Source organism: Notechis scutatus, chromosome 3, assembly GCF_049901735.1.
Source record: "Notechis scutatus isolate UNSWTSFEM ecotype Mainland chromosome 3, rNotScu1.2, whole genome shotgun sequence".
Lineage (NCBI taxonomy): Eukaryota > Metazoa > Chordata > Lepidosauria > Squamata > Elapidae > Notechis > Notechis scutatus.
Window position 1 is genome coordinate 90,075,062 of NC_142011.1, and position 15,356 is coordinate 90,090,417.

General features: G+C 43.1%; 1 protein-coding gene across 2 annotated transcripts in view; it reads right to left on the reverse strand.

Annotated features, from left to right (window-relative positions):
- COL11A1 (collagen type XI alpha 1 chain) overlaps positions 1–15,356 on the reverse strand; it is a 272,464-nt gene that overhangs the window by 213,152 nt on the left and 43,956 nt on the right. The gene's annotated exons all lie outside the window — the stretch shown is intronic.

Sequence of the window (15,356 nt, forward strand, 5' to 3'; positions counted from 1 at the left end):
ACTAAGGCAGCCATAGAACGAATTCCACAATAAAAGGCATCCACGAAAGAGACCTAAAACAAGATGGAGCAACAACAGCAGCAAGTATTGTGGGCCCAGTTGGCAAAAGAAAGCTCAAGACCATATTGGTTGGAAACATGCAGAAGAGGCCTTCATCTTGCAGTAGATAGACAATGGCTAATATGGTGATGATTATGATATCTCACCTTTTTTAAGGCATTCAGGATAATGTATATGGTATCTTTCTCATTTTCTCCTTACAACAATTTACAAGGTAGGTTGAACTGAGAGATAATGACTGGTTCAAAATCTTCCAATGGGTTATTTAGTTTATGAAAAACCTTAACTACGGTCCCTGTTGACTATTACTTTATACAAGCAAGCCAGAAGAACCTTTAAGATGAGTTATTGCTTTAACATTTTGAAATGAATTGTCTACCTGTTCATTTTATTTCTGAGCAAATAAACAACTCTATATTATTTTGGTTTGTCTTCCTGCTCCATATAAAAGTTATCTTGGGGAAGAATTCATATTAAGGAGAAAGCTTCAAATTCTCACAATTCTTGATATACTTTTTTTTGTTTTTACCTGAAGCAACTTAAACAAATAAATAAGAAATACTATACCATAATCTTAAATAGTACAGATTATTAGTTCAAAATTGAATCACTTAATTCTGTTTTGGGTGTAGATCATTTCTGAAATATTATTTTTAAAGATAAAATTGCAGGTATGTATATTTATGTGAATGATGAGAACTGTTCTTTAAAATGCAGAAATGCCCCCAAATCATCCATATTGAGTATGGCAATAATATTCTTGAAAATTATCCATTCCTTTCTCACTGCCCCTTCATCTTATCTGCTAAGGTTTGGATTATACAGGCACATTGCCTGTTACTAGAGAGAGATGAGTAGCTCCCTTCCTCCCACATACAGTATAAGTTAAATAAATATCTTTTTAAAAGTAGTATAAAAAATAGTAGTATAAAAAAACCCACTACAAACAATTGTAGCAATTGTAGCAGGACAACTCATGCTAAATCAATAGATCAACTCCACTGAGAATTCACAAAGGAGGCTTCATTTGAATGGCTTCACTGGGACTCAACATGTATTTTCATTTTAAACCAGACTGTTCCAGGAAGAAACAGCTTGAGGAACTAATAGATTACAATAAACTATTATTAAGTGAGATTAATATTTTTAGTGGCAGCAGCCAAGTGGTTACCCAATTTATTGGAGGAAACGACATGTTGGCTCCCAATCTGACAGCCAGCAACAATAGCCGATGACTAGATTCAAATAACAAATTCATCTTAAAGTGACTGTCAACTTTAACATCTTTAATCCACAGTGTTTTCAAATCCCTGGCAGCAAAAGAATAAAGAGCTCAAGCTGCTGCACATTTACTCGAAATTATTCCCAGTTTAAAATATTTAACTTTACCTGGATTAGATTCCAAATTCAAACCCACAAAGAAAGTCAGCAGAGAAAAGGCATTGTGTATCCAACTGGCCACATTCCCAGTCTTTCAACATAGAAATTCCCAGACTGCAATATTCATTTAAGGCTCATTCCTCTGTTTAAGAAGCATAAGTTCCATTTATTTGTATGAGGTTCACTGCAAAGGACCCGTATTTAGCACTGCAGTCTCTGAGATGACATATTCTTCAGGGACTTTCCTACCAAGCTGATAATATAGCTGAAACTTTCTACAAGAGTGTATGTGAATTGCAATAAATAAACTTGTTCCCCATCTGGGACAAAAAAATAAATAAGTAGAAACTAATCTTTTATTGATTTTTATTATGAGATCCATAAATGATGAGGAGGGGAAAGCTTTATCCTCCACATTTCAACTCATTCCTAGCCCTAGAAAAAAGGCCCAATTTTTTTTAAAATCGTGCCACCCTCTTTTTCTGTGGCTACTGCTGCTGTTTCTCATTATCTTACATAAATAGAAATGCCACTGTTTTTTCCCATTAGGAAGTGGCGAAAAGCAGCAGTTTTTATTTCCTTTCTCACAGTCCCACTGTCACACTTCTCCCCTATGGGAAGATGCACAAACTACAGAGGAAAAGCAAACAGTACAAATGCTTCCCCAGGGGAATGCTAAATTTGTTCAGAGGGGAAGAAAGCAAGGAGCTAGCCTCTTTTTTTTTTTTTTTTCATGGCTTTCTTCAACACAATAAATTTTGGGGAGAAAGCCACTCTTCATTTGAGCAGTCTGGCAATCCACAGAGTTCAAAGCTATGCATTCTCAACATGGACCCTTTCCTGAGGATACATCTGAGTGAACCATGAACCCAGAGCCACAGGGTAAAAAAAAAAAAAAGAACAAACAAAACTGCATCTGGAAGAAATAGAAGATTTAATAGAAAAGACTCGAGAGGTGTTTTTTTTCCCCCTACTCCAAAGCCAATTCTGTCAGAACAGTAGTTCCCATGGTATTTTTGGCACTCCTTGTTTCAGTCCCCACCAGGGTCTAGGTGTCATTCAGTACTTTGGAAAATCAAATACAGTGTTTTAAAGACTGTTTAAAGACTGCCACTGAAATGAAATCTAGTCTGAAAAAAATGTCAAGAATTCAGCTTTATTGCAAATTATTGCAAAATATTTTTCTGTTAATTCTTAGTAAAATTAGAATTAAGTAATCATTAAATCTATATTTTTTCAGTATATTTGACATGTAATCTATAGAACAGCCTATTATTATTATTTATTAAATTTGTTTGCCACCCATCTCACCTGATTTATTTTTTTCATCTTATCTCTTTTCTTTCTTGATATACTGAAAGAAAGAAAAATCCCAAAAAACTAACTCAACAGCATTGTAAGTGCATATGCAGCATAGACATCATAATGAGAGCCAGTTTGATCTAGTGGTTAAAGCACCGGGCTAGAATAGCAAGAGACCAGGAATTCAAATCCTACCTTAGCCTTGAAAACCATCTGGGTAACCTTATGCTAGTCACTCTCTCTCAGCCTAACCCACCTAACAGGACTGTTGTTGTGGGGGAAATAGGAGGAGGAAGGTATGTTTGAGATGTTCACCACCTTGAGTTATTTGTACAAATAATTAAGGTGAGATATAAAATAAAAATAACTGTTATTTCAGAGTCTTTTGCTGATTATCTCCTACATAAAAGGCAGGGATTTCCTCTCCCCACCATAGCTGGCAAATATTGGCTTGGTTCATACACCCTGCCAAGCTATAATGGTTAATGGTTTTGACTTAACAGACCATGTAAGCCCAGCAATTGTGGTATGTAAATTGCAGTCTAAGGTTTATCATATTATATGAACCCAACCAACTGTGGTTTATTCAATAAACTATGGTTAAGCAAACAATGGTAAAGCATAACCAAATCCAACCTCACTATCATTATTGAGGTTATCACTGAATATATACATACATTTTATCTCATCATTCTTTGTCCCAATGAACACAACTATTGAACCACACTTACCATTTTAATGCTGATTTAATAATTACCCATTATCATTTTTCCATATTGGATGCTTCTTGATTATGTCTGTCTTTTCAAGACACAAAACAGAATTTCCAAATATATGTAGTAATGTGTAAACATACCCAGTACTGTTGCAATATCAACCTTTATTCATGAAATGACCCAGGAGATAAAACACTCTCAGAAAATAAATGAAAACACTTGAAGATATTTCAAGCTTCGACAGAAATATGGATGAGAATTCTAATCAACCTCAATGAAAGTGATTGCTTACATTAACTTTGACCTTGAATGATTAATAAACGTGTAAGGAAGAGTCTAAGATACTTATTAGAGAATTACAATATTTGGAATAAGTTAGAAGATTACAATAAAGTCCTTGTAGATAAATGGCACCACCTTGTGTCCAACTGTGTGCCTTATTTGAACTTCTGAGGAACTATTTATCTACTCCCTCTAACAATGAGGCATTCTTATCCTTATTTTATTGAATCAATTGAGTAACCATTAATTAGGCCAATAACTACTTATTAAATCCCATAAAAACAATGCTGTTCCCAGTGCTGGATATTTACATTCCAAATACAGAAAAGCATTTCAAAGAATTAACTTATTATTTATAGAGTCACTGCCAATTTTTGTTCCATTTAGCCATTTGACAGTGGTACTAAGATGTAATATTCATATATCAAGCAGAGGTGGTATTCAGCAGGTTCTGACCAGTTCTGGAGAACCGGTAGCGGAAATTTTCAGTAGTACAGAGAACCGGCAAATACCACCTCTGACTAGAGATTTTACAGTATCTTTCCCCTGCCACACCCACCAAGCCACGCCCACAGAACCAGTAGTAAAAAAATTTGAATCCCACCACTGATACTAAGGCCCAAATTTTGCCACAAAAGTTTAATTCTTCAGACACCCTGTTTTTCCATTGTTTTAGCATAAAGATTTTATTTAAAGATCTAAAAAAAAACAACCCCTCAAATGTTGATGTTGTTTTTATCATTTGTCCAACAAGATGTTGAGTTGCTTTTTTAAAAAAAAAAATTAGTCAGCTAGTTTGTATAGTGAACCTACCAATTGCCTTGGTTTGTCTAGTGTCTGATGCTTATTTAGGGCAAAAGGGAGTAGTTGCCCTTAGTTCATTCAGCTGTCTACTTTCCCTAAGAGAAGACTTGAATCCATGTCTTCTTATCCCTAGTCCAGCATTTTAACCATGATAGGATATTTCATTAGTAATGTATGTATGACATAGATACTCTGGATATTGGTAAAATAAAAAATCCTGGCATGCATATTGAAATATTTTGTCCTTAATGGTTATTTTCTCAAACCCTGCCCATGGGTGTAAAAATACTTCCACTAAAATCTAACACAGGCAAATCATTCTTGGCTTCCTAGCTCATACATAAAACCACAGGACTGTGTTTGACAATGTATGTAGCTATGGATGAAAAATGGAAATCACTGCAGGAATTCAAACAACCTCACCAACTAACTGCAACTAGAGCAATAAAATCCTATTGAGCTTAAATGTGCAGGGCCTAAAATTGCAGCAGAAGACACTGAAGCAGTAAAAAAAAATGTGCTTAGCCTTTATGCTTTATTGTGTAAAACATTCAGCACCATTCCACAATTTAATTAATCTTATACTATTCCATAGAGCCACTTTAATTATCTTTACTATTCTCACATTCAGATGTGAATTTTATTTGACTTCAATCTGCTGATAAATAGTTTCTTCATACATAATTAAGAGGGGTATTACTGGTACCTTTTCCAATATTGCACATTCTCTTTCGAAGTCTCTTCACCAAAACGTATAATTTATATAACAAGTATTTACTCACTTTCCTAAAAATTCTCTAAAAGTTCTAAAATGCCCCCTAAATTCAGTTCAAATTTCAATTTAGAAAAATAATATCTTACCAAAAAAAAGGGACATGGGAAATATACAATACAATACAATTTCTATTTTTTGCATTCTTATTTAAACTTTTGTAATTGTCTTTGGCAATCTGAAAGGCATTTTTCTCAAACCCTAAAATCTTGAATTACGTTTGGTCAAATTTTTAAAAAAACAAACATTTTTTTTTAAATGTGAGAAATTCATGAAGAGAAATAATGCTGATTGTAATGAAATGCTTGTACTTCTAACTGTATATTTTTCAGAAACTAATCTGGCATCAATCCAAGTGAACCTGAAATATTTTTGCTGCTTTGCTAACCAAGTCTGTGGGGAGCAGAAAGACAAACAACTACCACATCCATTCCTAAAGACCATCTTTTCAGCTTGGATTATTTTTCTTGGCATATGACAGCCTTGTAAAATCAGACGCCTGAAAATATAAATGCCCTCCAAATGTCTGTTAAAATAATCTTTCTAGGGAATACTTCCTATAAGAAGTTCAGTCTCCCATATAGATTCCTTTATACAGATGTATTTCAGTGGTCTGTATAATCCTTCTTCCTGGCTTTTAAATAGTGGAAAAATATACTTCCTTTTGCCAAACCTTCTTTAGTTACTGGAAAGTTTTATGAAATAAATAAATATCTAAAGGTATAAGTCACAAATAGGGTTCTTTCTGGACTACCTCTGTAATTACAGGAAGGTTAAAGTCTTACACTTAATTACAGTCACTTCAATGTATTTGTTTCCTTGGAAGAAAGACTCAGAACACACTTATAAATATAACATGAAGAGTGATTTAAATGCCTTCCCCATGATAACCCGTCCCTCCTGTCACCATAATGTGTCACACAAGCTGATGTGTAATTCTGGCGACTTGCACAGAAAAGCTCTTGTCCCAAAAGGATGCCCAACTCTCATAAACAGGCCATAGAATGCAATGTACATAAGTGTGTGTGTGTGCATGTGTGTATGCACACACACACACACACACACACACACACACACACACACACACAAAACACCTAGGTGTGGTGGCCTAGTGGTAAAGATGTTCGCCTCCCACTCGGAAGATTGAGAATTCAATGCTAGGTAGCGGCAGATGTTTCTTTCCCAGAGTGCGAAGAAAAAATATCTGCTGTGAACACCACATAATGTCAGGAAGGGCATCCGGCCAATAAATATTCAGCTCCATCCAGTCGCACCAACTCTACCCCAAATTAATGGATTAAAAATGGGTCATAAAAAGCAAGTATATGTGTCTATGTACAGCATGTTTGTGTGTGAGAGTGTGTGTGTGTGTGTGTATTAGGCCATATTCATGCCATGTTCAAATATCACATCAACCACTGGTTGTATTCTACCGGTTCGGCCCGGATCAACCGAACTGGTAGTAAAAAATGCTACCGGTTCAGCCTAACCAGTATTTCCAACGATCAGCGGGGTGACAATCAGCTGTGCCATGCGATTTAGATTAGGAAATCAGGAAATTGTCAGTTTTCTTGCTTTCTAGCTAATCTAAATTGCGCAGCACAGATGATTTCCCCCTCGCTTCAAAATGCTTCTTTTTTCAGCGCCCAAGAGGCTTCCCTGAGGCCCACTAGGCCAAAAGTGGGGCATGGGGGGTGCTTCATGGCCCCCTTTATGCCCTGTTTTTGCTCCCAGGAGGCTTCTCTGAGGCCCACTAGGTCAAAAATGGGGTGTGGGGGGTGTTGCAAAAGAAAAAAAGGAAGAGAAAGAAAGAGGGAGGGAGGGGAGAAAGAAAGGGAGGGAGGGGAGAAAGAAAGAGAAAGAAAAAAGAAAAAGAAAGAATGGGAGGGAGGGAGGGAGAGAAAAAGGAGAGGAAGGAAGGACCACAAACCTTGGCACTAGACACAGCTTCAGAGGATGCTTTGAAACAGCACAGCAATCCAGGGCTAGAAGGTACCTGGAGGTCATTTAGTCCAATCCCCTGCCCCAGAAAGTGAGTTTCTATCTTTTGACCCCCATTGACCACATAGCCATGCCCACAGAACCAGTAGTAAAAAAAATTTGAATCCCACCACTGACATAGATTTGTTTATTTTTTATGCTGTCATGATTAGCATTTGCACACTTAACCTCAGGAATTAACACATTTAGTATTTTTAAAAAATAATCTTGGATTACAATTTAACATTCAGCTAATCAAAATTAGGCTGAATCATGAGTACTAACACTACTTTTATCATAAAGTTAGAGTAACAGAATCTTGCAAATCTGAAATCACTTTCCCTCGTCCTCTGCCTTTACTTTCCAGATAACTAGGAAGGGTTCCATCTGAGATGCTTACTCCACCCCCATTCCTGCTTTGAACTCAGGCTTTGTTTATCAGAGTGGTATCTAAGCTGTGCCTCCTGTCTCCCAAAGTTATTCTCTCAGCCCATTACAACAAAAGAAATAACGAGGTTCTGAAAGACAAACTCATACACATGCAAAACTGTGCAGTTGTTTGTAATAGAGTATCCCCATGTCTACAATGGATATTCCACCCTGAAGGAAAGATACTTGAGATCATCATCAATTCCAGAAAAGTAGTAGGAGGGTCATACTTCCCCTTCCCACTTGTACTGAATGGAACACAGCTGACTGGAAAGCTCATAAAGGTTATTAAACTAAACCAATGGTGAATTCTCTTCTATTACATCTTAGCCTAGACACTTATAACATATTTAATATCTTGACTGTAAATATATACGATTTCTGTAATAGAGTTGTCAAAATCTGGAATGCTTTACCTGATTCAATTGTCTCAGCTACAAATTTTCACATTCTCCCTCGAGCCGCTCGGAGCATCCAGAGACTGGGATGTGCTTCTGAGTCCTCTTCTTGCAGGCTGAGCTTTAGATGAGGAAACGCCTCGCCCCTCCGTGGTATTGCGCAGCGTCTCCCAGTCTTTTGCTCAGCCTCGAAGAGTCAGGCTGTGTTTTCAGAGAGCTCCTTGGCTGATCGTACATTTCTTTGCCTATTTCTTGCCTATTCCAACTTGCTTCATAAGGTTTGCCTTTCCTTCCTCCTCCTGCGCAAAGGGTCTGGACTTAAGGAAAAATTTCCCGTCCCTGGGGCGAAGCTGTGGGCTCGCCTTGCGATAGCGCGACCCCCCACCCTTATCAGATCGCGTCGCTGCCTCCGCGTTGCCTTATGGCACGCATTTCATTTTATGTGCTGGATTCCTCCCCACCCTAAACGCCGATCGGGAGGGTCATCGCCCCTAGGACCCTAGGAGCTGAGCTGACCAGCAAGCCCTCCTTTTCCGTCCGAAGGCGTCCCGGCGGTTCAGCTTGCGGCCGCCATTTTGGCTCCGCATCGTGGTCGGGCGCCATTTTCAAATACTTTAGCTGCGGTGAATTGGAGCTCCAGGCCTTGGGTTAAAGCTTAGCTGCCCATCTCTTCCACCTGGCCCGCTCCTTTATTACTTGTTGGCCTCCGCAGCCCCGTTTCGGGCGAAGTTGCAGCCCCCTCCGGTTTTCTTTTTCTTGTCTGGAGGCCTGCTGCAGAGGCCTCTCTTCAACTCTAGGCCTCAGGCGTTTATTTGACTGATTGGCCTGTACTGAGATACAGTTCTCCCTGTTACGGTTACTGTGTATATAGATTTCAAAAAAACAAAAAAAAACACCAAGAGTTCAATTCCTGATAGAGGGTTTTAATCCCATTGAAAAATCTGTGGCTACAATGCATATTATCCTTGATTTGCAGCAGCTTGTTTAGTGACTGTTCAAAGTTACAATGACATTGAAAAAAATATGATATTTTTAAAACCAGGGCTGTATAGCTCCTGAAGCTAATGTATTGTATATTGTCACCTAATGTGAAATACAAATACAAAAAAAAAAAAAATAAATAAAATTTTTTTGTACATCAATATTTCTCATAGATATATAGAGGTATACGGAGAACCCGTATATTCACCTGGTATAAAACATAAAAATAAATAAAGGGAGAAGAAAAATTACAAATTAGAGTATATATATCTCTGTTATCTCTGTACATAACAAATTCCAAAAGGGGGAGCGGGCCAGCTTCATCGTCACCCAGCCTCATCCAGGCCTGATCTGGGCGAGCCAACCGCCCTTGCTAGTATTTATTATCTAACATGGCAGGCGACAATCCCTCTAAACGTCCTTCCTTGAAGGCTAAGGCAAAGTCCCACTACTTGCGCAGGCAGGACAAGGAACCTAAGGGCTCTAGACAGGACAAGGAACCTTCCAAGGCCTCCTAACGTGACGCCTCAAGGCGCCACAAAGCGTTGGAAAAGAGTCTGACAGGCGTTCAGGAGTCCCGCCCGGAGCCGTCAATACTCCTCCTCCTCCAACCACTTTTACACCCACTGCTGCTGGTCTGCGCCAGGACGAACCCTCTACCTCCGAGGTTCCGCCTCACATCAGGGCTTGGATGGAATCAGCCATCCGCCCAGAGCATTGCAGAGGACTACAACACATGACCAGATCAGGCTTCTCTCCATGAGCCTCCGAGCCACGACTCTTTATCCATCAGATCCCTTCCACAACCGGTCCCCGGTTGATCAGGTACTCTCTCAGAGGACAGCCCTCCTCCGGTTGGGGCCCAGGTGGAGGAGGAAGGGGACTTGGGGATTTCAGGGAAGAGGAAGAGGACTCCCAGATGGGATCCTCCGCTACAGTGAAACCCTCTTAGAGGCTGACATCATGGAGGGGAGATGTCGGAGGACGAGGGCTTCCCGACCAACCCACTTTTGGGGGCTGTTCAAGCGCTCATGTTCAAGTCCTCCTCCTTAAGGCCAAGTTTGTCTCTGGCCTTCTTCCCCAGTCCCCTGCAAACCTTCCCCCGTCCCAGAGGGCCTGGAGGACTCCATTTTCACCCAACCAGTGGTGGAAGCTGAGGTCATCCCTTCCCCTTCCATCTTCGTGGATCTGGTAGCGAAGCAACTCACCTCCACAGGGACCCTCCTACACCCTCTAGCCAAGACAAGAGATTCTTTAATCTCGATTCAGCACTATCTAGCCTTCTGAACATTCCGGAAGTTGATGACCCCATTGTGGGTCTGGTTTTCCTCCTCTACCCCTTGTGGAGGCCCTAGAGGCCTTGAAACCTGATGACATGCGGGCGGAGTTGGAGCTGCGCAGAGCCCACCTATATGGCGCCTGGGCCATTAAATCAGCTATGGCAGCCTTTTTCACAAGGTCCTCTATCCGCTGCACGTCAGCTCAAGGAACACGTCCCCTTCCAATCTCAGAGCACACCAGGACATAGCAAAGTTAGTGGCTGCAGCGAGTTCTCGGACGCCACTTACCAGTCGGTAAAATTCTCTTCCAGGGCCATCACATCGCACGTCACGGCTCGCCGCATGCTGGCTCAAACACTGGCAGACGGACGTAAAGAATAAGGTCAAGCTGGCCACTGCTCCCATTAAGGAGATAAACTGTTTGGCCCAGCTTGGAACCACTGTTGGTCGAGGGCCGCAGTAAGAGAAAGTATCTACCCCCTTCCCGCCCAGATACCCTAGACCCCTTCCTTCCGATCCCAGGACCGCATGGTCCCGGGCGACAGGACCACACGCGGTGGCAGCTACAAGAGACCCTTTCGGGGATCGGGAGGAAGGCCCTACCGCAGAAGGTGGAGCCTCTTCCTCCCTCCCCATTGGCGGCGCCTCAGCCACTTCGCTGCCCAATGGGACATATCCACATCCGATGCATGGGTTAGGGACACAATCAGGTTTGGTCTCGCCTGGAGTTCAGGTCCGCCCCCTGATTATTTCATCCCATCCCCCCTCCTCAAGGGATCCCTCCAACGTGCACCAATGGATGCAGCCATCCATCATCTTCTTGACATCCAGGCCATTCAACCTGTCCCTCCGAATCAGAGAGAAAAGGGCTTTTACTCCATCTCTTTGGGGTGCCCAAACACTCTGGGGTTGGAGAGTCATCCTGGACTTGAAACGGCTCAACCGTCACCTTATCCAGCGTAGGTTCAATATGCACTCCTTGCAATCAATTCTTTTAGGCACCAGGCGGGAGACTGGTTATCTTCCATAGATCTTTCAGAGGCATTCCTCCATATTTCAATCAGGGCCCTCCCATTACAAATTCCCCAGGTTCTGTCATAATAGCCTTCACTATCAATACGTGGCCCTACCCTTTGGACTGGCCTCGGCCCCCCGGACCTTCACCAAGGTCCCAGCGGCCCTGGCGGCTCATCTCAGGAGCGTTCCCGTCCGCCTCCACTGCTACTTGGACGTTATCCTTATTCTATCCCCGTCCAAATCCCAGGCAGTCAGGGATACCAGGGTCACCCTCTCCGCCTTACGGGCACACGGGTTTCTAGTCAATTGGCAAAGAGCTAACTTACCCCTTCCACTCGATTCAACCTCTTGGGTGCCATAATTTATTCTGTTTCTCAAAGAGTTTTCCTCTCTCCGGAGAGGTTCCTTAGCATTCAAGCCCTGGTCAAACAGAGCAGGCGTTCAAGAGGGTAGCCTTGCTGGACCTCTCTGAATTGTTGGCCAAAGGGGTGTCACCCATCTCTATTATTCCCTGGGCCCGTCTACACAGTAGATCCTCCAGTGGTTCCTGCTCCCGTTCAACGATCCGGAAGAAGCAACTCGAAGGCCAGAATCAGGGTCCCTCCAAGGGTCCTCACGTTTCTTCTCTGGTGGACCAATCCCGCCATCAACAGAGGCCAACTCTTCGCGGAACCTCAATGACTCTCCGTCACTACGGACGCAAGCCTGTCCGGGTTGGGGCGCTCATCTCGACTCGCCTCGGCACAGGGCAAATGGTCGCCGACCGAGCAGAGGTGCAGCATCAATTGGCTAGAGCTTCACGCTGTCCATCTGGCCCTGTGCAGTTTTTCCTCAGATCCGCAAACATCACGTTCTCGTTCTCACGGACAACGTCACGGCCAAGGTCCATATCAACAGGCAAGGGGCACCCAGTCCATCCAGCTAATGAGGGAAGCCGAGCGCCTTTGCCGCTGGGCAGAATCCAACCTCCTATCTCTAAAAGCCGAACACATCTCCGGAGTAGACAATACTCAGGCGGACTGGCTGAGCAGGGCCACGGTGGACCAGGCAGAAGGGCGTCTCCATCCATCCCTATTCGAGGAAGCGTCCAGAATATTCGGCCTTCCGGTGGTGGACCCTTTCGCCTCCCGTCCAACACTCAGCTTCCACGGTTCTTCTCCGGTATCCGTCTCACCGGTCGGAGAATCACTGGCAGCGTGCCCGTTGGCCCCCAGGGCTCCTATATGCCTCCCCTCCGCTCCCGTTAGTTCCCAGAGTAATTCAGAAACTTCTTCAGGAGAGGGCAGACCTTCTCCTGGTGGCTCCCTATTGGCCCAGGCGACCGTGGTTTGCGGACCTCCGCTTTTTATCGTAACGCCCCATGGAGGATCCCCGGTCTGGGTCTCCCTCTCTCAGGGGCCCCTTCTGCATCCGGAGCCTCAATGGTTCCAGTTAGCCATCTGGAGGTTGAGCGGATCCGCCTGACTAGTGAGAAGCCCTCAGTCAAGTCATCGACACTATTTTGGCCGCCAGGCGACCTTCCACTACACGAATTTATGATGCCACTTGGAAGGGGTTCTGCAAGTGGTGTAGCGGGTCTCAGATTGATCCCCTCTCTCCCTCTGTGGCTCAGATCCTAGAATTCTTCAGGAAGGCCTTCGCAAGGGGCTCGCACCTAACACCCTGAGACTACAATTTTCTGCCCTCTCAACCGTGGTCTCCTGTGATAACTACGGTTCCCTTTCTCATCACCCCGAATTAGATCTTTCCTTAGGGCGCCACCAACCTGTGCCCTCCCACTGTTCACAGGTTCCCCACATGGGACCTCAACAAGGTCCTCGTTTCTCTTACTCGTTCCCGTTCGAGTCTTTGAGGGATTCATCCCTTCAGTTTCTCGCCTTTAAGGTAGTTTTTCTAGTAGCTATTACTTCTGCTCGTCGAGTTTCGGAATTAGCAGCTCTGTCAGTCAGGAGCGATCTGCGTGTTCCATGCAGACCGAGTGGTCCTTAGTCCCGACCCCACCTTCCTACCCAAAGTCAACTCTCCCTTCCATAGGTCACAGGAACTGGTTCTACCAAATTTTTGCCCTAGGCCCTCCAGGGGCAGGGGGGTCCTCTGGCACTCCTAGATGTTAGAAGGGCCTTGCGTATATATATTAAGCGCCTCAATCCATGTGAAAGTCGGAATCCCTCTTCCTATCCTTTCAACCCAGGTCACTGGGGCTTAAGGTTTCTCCTTCCACCATCAGTCGCTGGATCAGGGCCACCATTGCGAGGTGCTACCTTTCCCATTCCCTGCCCGCTCCGGGTGGAATAACCGCCCATTCCACCAGAAGTGCAGCCACCTCGGCGGCCTGGGCCACTCAAGCCCCCATCGCTGACATTTGTCGGGCAGCCACCTGGACCTCTCCGTCCCCGTTTATCAGACATTATAAAATAGATACGTACGCCTCAGCGGAGAGCCTCTTTTGGCCGACGGGTCTTACAGAGCGTCATCAGTGATCCGGAGGGCCTTCGGGCCAGACGGAGTCCCACCCGTAGGACAGCCCAGCTTTGGTATGTCCCAGTCTCTGGATGCTCCGAGCGGCTCGAGGGAGAATGGGCGTTGGTTCTTACCTGATACCCCTTCTCGGCGAGCCGCGAGGAGCATCCAGCCCCACCCTAATTTCTCCGTCTGGTGGGGACTCTTGCTTCAGCCAAGGAGCCAATAGTAGATTAGAAAGAATTAATAACCTCTCTTCTCGTTATCGCAAAAAACTGGGGGAGCTGCGCAATACCACGTGAGGGGGCGGAGCGTTTCCTCATCTAAAGCTCAGCCTGCAAGAAGAGGACTCAGAAGCACATCCCAGTCTCTGGATGCTCCTCGCGGCTCGCCGAAGGGCGTATCAGGTAAGAACCAACGCCCAGTTTCAGTCACAAATTGACTTCCGTGGACCTTACTTCATACTTAATTGGTCAGTAGAGGGGGCGTGCATTAGTGCACGAATGTGCCTATCGTTCTTGTCATTGTATTTTTATTCTCTTATTCTTGTTTGACAAATTCCAATAAATAAAAATAAATAAATAAAAATCTTTTCATGTACTAAAAAGAATCAACTATACAGAATTTTAAAGCAATATTACTATGGTTATTTGCAATGGGAATATTAATTTTATGTAGAAAGATTATTCTTTATTTTGTTTCTGAAATCCTTTCCCCAGGATTTGCTCTCCCAAATAGCTTTTTATTTCCAACATATGTTCTGCAACAACGTTTTCTTTTTTAATTAATGTAATAAAATTTAGGGGGAATTTCCTTTCTTCCTGGCAGTTCTCTCTTTCTATACACATTCACACCCACACACCCACATCTTAAATCCATTTTGCTAAGTTCAGAATTGCAGCCTCACTGTTACTATTGATGATAGACTGTTCAATTCATATGCTTATACTAATTTTAACAGCTTCGTAAATCTACTGCTAGTGCTTTAATTAGCATTCATTCATATTACCAACTGAATTCATTTCAGATGTACTGCTTTTAGACTAGCTTACTTGGAAACGCAACCTATTCCTGAACAAGTTTACACTATGAAAATGTTTCGAGTTTTCTTCTCTTTCTTTCATTTAAGGATAGATAGTATGATGAAAATTCCAAATAGTTTATTTTAGATGGAAATACATTGGAGTTCCCAAATCCCTAACACCAGTCAGTACAATAGTGACTCATGCCACAAAAAGTGAGCTTGATGTCATCCCATAGATCAGGGGTGTCAAACTGGCAGCCCATGGACCAGATGCGTCATGCACAGGCCAAGCCCACCCCAGCTCAGCAAATGGGAAAAACATCACAAAACATCACATGATGGCAATGTGACACAACGAGTTTGACACCCGTGCCATAGATAATTACTTAGCTCCCACCAGTACTGTTGGGTTTTTTTTTAACTTAGACATTGCACATCTTTAAGACTTCAAACTCTAAACCAATGTTCATG